Genomic DNA, 6000 nt, shown 5'->3' on the forward strand with positions numbered 1-6000 from the left:
ATGAAACATAAATTTGGACTCTGAAATAGAAATTCATCTAACAATGAATATTTCAAATATAAATGAAAACCAACACCACAAAAGTATTAATAGTTATTGTTGTTACAAACAAAACTAAAAGATTGACCAAATGCTTAACTTTTCAGTACTTGTGATTTGTTCTTTACCCAAAGACTTTTGTAAACGCTATGTTGGGTGACAATTGCACCGAGCATAACTGCTCCAAACTTGGCCTTCTTTGTAACACCCTCCTCTCACATATACCTAAGCAACTTGTCAGCCGGGGTAAACATGTGACGAGAGGCCACTATGATATTATTCAACCTCCTAAGTCACGTTAAGGAAGTGGAACTGATGGAAACACACCATACAAACATTCAACATCAACATTAGGACCCTCAAGAACCAATCCAACCTTTCTGCCAACCAGCCCCTGGGTCCCACTGATATTTTGGACCACTTGACCTCTGTACGCTCTCATGCTATGGGCATGCCAACGTCTAGGGACCTCTAGACGCTCTCACAGGCCTTCAAGCCAGTGTCCAGGGACTATTTTTCACAGTGCTATGCCAACGTCCCCGAGATTTGAGCCACTTTTTCAGGCCCAGAGCCCAGGTCACTGCCCATAATTGAATGACATCTTCAGAACAGTAAAATAACAAGGAAATGACAGTACAAATGCAATTACTTGAATAAGACCTTGATTGGACCCCTATTAGCCATGACAAGGATTTCATCAAACATATCACGAATATGTAATCTACATGTGTAAATAACAGATTTGAGCATAGGGGTCTCATACTTAGCTAAGAATCATTAAGAAACATTGATGCCTCAACACATCAACTACCATTTTATCCATTAGGTCATAGATACATTGTTCATTCATTTACAAGTAAAAACATGATGAGAGCCATACATAGCTATTGTCATAAAACATATATATAACCGACATAATAGCAACATAAATACCAATGAAATCACAACCATATAAACCACATATAACCAATATAATACTCATAGAATTACAAGGAGAAATAATCTCATATTGACGATGCAAAATCCAAACCCGGGATGAGACTTCCATGTTCCACCTAACCGTAGAATGGCTGAGCCAAATCTCTCTTCAACCATTCACCCCTGTGCCATATTCCAAGCGTGAATGTGGGATGTCATAAAACACATCAATCCAAAACCATTCAAGGCTTCTAAAGGCCAACCACATCAACCCATCAAATAGTGATTCCACCTCATAGTCGGACATCACAAAACCATCATCAGATTGGTTTCTATCCAAGCCGTTCAGGGCTCCAGAGCATTTGTTCCGACCAAGGCTCCAGGACTAGTAACTCAACCCACAGCTGCCACCGGGTTCCAGAGCATTTATCCAACCAAGGCTCCAGGGCTAGTAACTCAACCTACCAAGGGTTCCAGAGCGTTTGTCCAACCAAGGCTACAGGACTAGTAACTCAACCCAAGCTATTACAGACTCCAAAGCGTTTGTCCAACCAAGGCTCCAGGAACTAGTAACTCAACCCAAGTTAAGGAAACATGAGAACCAACCAAAACAAAACAAGGAAATAAACTCACAATCTCCATGGTTATCCAGGAAATGGAAAGGCTAGGCAATCCACTTTCAATCTAGGCAATCCTCCATGTCAGTCACAGATCATGACCAATAATCCACATGCATATGCCATGCATGCCAAAACTAGTGAGGAAAACGTACATGCAACTCGATACCTACAATAAAATCCCATTGTAGCTGTTGATCTTGATGTCCTCTTGCACTTTCTTGCTCTTCCTTTGCCTATGCCACACCCTCGAAGAGTGCTCCAACAAAACTCTAAGTACCCAAGAGTATGAAAGAGAGAGAATAATGAGAGAGCTCCAACACTGAACTGACAAAAGGTTACCAAATGATCCTCGGAAGCATTTTTATCAATGAGGCCTCTATTCTCTTCATTTTCCATTATTTTCCTTCATTTTCCTCCTCACATTCAACCTGTGACCTTTCACCTCCCTTTCTCCTAATTTTCATTATTTTCATAAATAAATGTACCAAAAATGCCATTTTGCCTTTCCAAATCCTTAGCCATTGCCTTTGCCAATTTCCTTAGCCATTAAACAAACACAAGTGATCCCCATCACTATTCTTTTGCACAACATTCAACTTGGAATAAGTGTCCCATCAACTGTGGTTATTATTTTTCCTTTATTAACTTTTATTACATGGAATTTTCACCAGGGCTATTACACTCTTGAGCCTACATCTCTCCATATTTTCCATTTGGTTATAGTATTCTTGCATGCGATTATAGTATTCAATCATAATCTCAATATTCCTCTTGTATCTTTTCTCAAACATCTCCCTCTGAAGCTTGTAATTGTTGGGTGTAGGAATTGCTATTAAGAAAGCTCATTTCAACACTTAATTTGTCACCCCGGGGTTTCGTACACTTCGAGGCATAGCACAGGAAATGTCAAGAAATTATATGAACCTTCTCTATTTGTATTCCTACTTCTTAAATCACAAATTTACAGAATCAAAAGAAAAATGATGATCAAGCGGCAATTGATACTCAAAGAAAGTCTGGTGCTAGAATAAATGAAAAGTACTTTTGTAGAAACTAAAATGGATTCTTAATTCATTGCGAACAATATTAACTAATTAAATGACCTGTTATATTTACCTTCAATGAGACGGTGTGATAAATAAGTTATTCAGGTATCTGTCTTCTTTAAAGATATTCTTTCCTGCACTAAATTGTTATTCCTGTACTACAACAGTATTCTTGTACGAGAACGTTGTGCCTTCACTAGAACGAGGTTTAGATAACGGAAGGTTGTTTTGTACTTGTACTGAAGTTCTAACCTTCGTTAAGGAGTTCTATGTCTTCGACCTAGAACACTCTGATCATGTACTGGATCTGAGGTTCCTGCACCAGATAATCAATATTTCTGCACTTGGTTTCTAGATTACTTTCGAAGAATAAAAAGCGTGTTCAATGAAATAGAGTGCAAAGCAAACATAATTTGAAAGTAAATTCTCACAAGAAGAAAGATGCTTCAACCAAACTTAGATTCTAGACAGGAAATGATTTTCAAAAGTTAAAGTAAATCTTTCTTTAAAACATAAAACTCTTCTATATAATTACAGAAATCATCTGGTTGTGTGAATAGGATTTTCCTGAGATAGTTGTGCATTTAGATCTGCCTTTTCAATGTTTTAACTCAGAGGGTTCATTTAATAATTAATCATGAAATTCAATCCTTTCTTTGAAAGTGTTCAGTGCAAGCACAAACTTGTAAGTTACTACAACATTTATTCCATATTCATCACAACACAATTAAATCTTAAGTGAAACCTCAGATATTAATAATGCCCTTAGTTTAGAAACAAACATCAATCTTGCAGAAAGGAATAAAGAACTCTTGCGAAAGGAAAGGAGTAAAAGACTTGCGAAACTAAACCAATGAAATCAACTTGCAGAACTAGAAATGCACTAGTACAGGTAGTGTGCTTGTATCGATCTTGCAGAAATGAAATCAAACATTAAAAGGAAATCTTATGTAAATTGAAATCAAATACTTCTAAGCCTGCACACCACAGATCCACAACACAATAACTGTAAATCAAATCAAATCTGTAACTTGTGAGAAAAATCAAAGTAAATAACAAATTCACGCCTGCACTTTAAATTAAGTTAACACACCTTTAAAGAAAGGGAGAATGAGCTGGGTTGGTCGGGCCCTGGCCAACCAGCTCATTTCCCTATTAAGAAATCGAGAAACACAGTTGGTCAAAGATTCATCACAACGCAAATGGAAAATGAAACTGCGTACTGGTGCATTCCTTTATATTAGTTTCAGAAGCAAAAATACATCTTGGATCTGCGATCCAACCCAGAGAGGCGATACTCCAAAATAATTACAATATCTTAGCAAAATTTTACCATAGCATCACTCCTTAATTCCTATCAATGTTTTGGATTATATACAAGCCTTCAGTCCTATGACCGTAACAAAATCACAACAGTAGCTTAACTAAGCCTTTCAGCTATTTACAAAATACTAATCTAAGATATCTGGCCGAGGTCATGATCTTCAATCCACTGATTTCTCTCCCGCTCTGAGCCCAACTCGAGGTCAACTGATCCTTTACCAAATATACGTGTCGGTTGGTGAGCTATCATGAGAGTACAGGAATCCGCCAGCTGGTGTAGGAATCCTACTAATGAGCTGTCATGGGAGTGCAGGAATCCGCCAGCTGGTGCAGGAATCCTACCTGCACTCGACCATTCTATCACAATGATTAATACATTTGTTTATCAAATACTTTAGGAAAGAAAAATATTAGTTGCAAGGATAATTAAGCCTTTAAATATGAAAATACAAAGAGGGTGCAGGAATGTGCATGATTTTAGAGAAAGGTATAGGAATGAATAGGTTCTTAGGTTAAAACATAGGTTTAGGTCATGTGTCTAGAGTAGGATAGAGGTTAAAAAATAGGACAATTTAGCCTACCAACATCCTCCCATCCCTATTTTGTTGTGTGTCCTCACACAACCTTTACCTGCTACAAAAAAACCAAAACAAGGGAGCCTTCTTTCAGTCCTATATTTGTATGCTAATTCCTACTTTCACTGTCTTCCTCTTCTTGCCTTGAGCCTTCTTGAGCCATTTGGTCACCTTTCTGAGACGACCATAGCACTTTGATGCTCAGAATTTCCATATCTTCACTTGGCGTTTTTGCTCCTTCACTTCTCCTTCCAGCTCTATGTTTTTCTGTTTCTGCACTGTCCCTTGTACTTTCAAAGTTTGGTTCAATACCTCCAACCCATAGATACATTGCTTGAGCTCTTCTATCTAACTGTTCAGGTGGAGAGTGGGGTCTTCCTTAACGAATTCTTCTTGTGTAGGAGTTTTCTCGACAGTTGACTCCAGACCAGTGCTGACATCATTGAGGTCAATATCACCCTAGTCATTAACCTCCTGCATTTCAATATCATGAATGGTTTCAGTACCCTGCACTCAAACATCCATTGGACCCTCTGTCGGGCCTTTATCTACACTTGCACTAGGTGTCAACGTCATTTTCCATTTCTTCATTTTTCCAAGAAAAACCGACAAGCATGTGATGTCTTCTTCATAAATATCCCCCTTGCTAATCACTGTATGGGCCACAACATCCACAATCACTGTAAGGTTCTCTGTGATTGGTGAAGGAGGTGGAGAGTCATCCAAATTTATTGGGGAAGTTGATTGAATGTGGGCTTCCTTCAAGGAGGCAGTCCTCTTCACTGAGTTTTGTGTCCTCCTTTTTGATGTAGAAATGGTTTCAACAACGAGCTCTCGTTCCTCTGCCTGCACTAAATCTTCTCTATTCTTAGACTTGGTAGGGCGCAGAGTTAGGGTTTCAGGCTTCCCCTTCTTGCTTGCACTCTTCTTGCTAGAGGATTTCCCTGCACCTCTTTTCTATAACTCGTTCAAAAATACTTCCCAGGTCATATTCTTGACCTCCAATTCCTTCTTAACTAAAATTGCAATCAACCCATGATGGTATAACTTGCATGCGACTTGGCTCGTCTTACCTTTTTGAACTCCTTTTGACATTTTATTCAAGCTTCTTAGCAGAAAATAAGGGAAATTGATAAGTTTACCTGACTCAAAATGTAGCAACAACTGAATATGATACAAGAAGGTCAATAAGTAGCGACCCTTGTATGTGAGGAAATTTTGTATTATGTACATCGAGTCTTTCCATTTTCCTTGCATGGAGCTGTGTGGTGTCCTTTCTTCCAATCCACTTTTTGTTTTCTGTCGACCATAAACCGACGCCACTTTTTCTTCTCGACCTTCTCCTTTTTGAACCACTACTCACCTTTTGCTGAAAATCCCGTGGCTTGTGATATAGACTTTTCCATTACTTCAAATTCCAGTGATCCTACCTTGGCTCGGCTCCCATAAAAGGTTCGAGCAAACTCTAATGCCACGACT

This window comes from Pinus tabuliformis, chromosome J (genome assembly GCF_031772625.1).
Source record: "Pinus tabuliformis cultivar Carrire ecotype Pingquan chromosome J, CPIR1, whole genome shotgun sequence".
NCBI lineage: Eukaryota > Viridiplantae > Streptophyta > Pinopsida > Pinales > Pinaceae > Pinus > Pinus tabuliformis.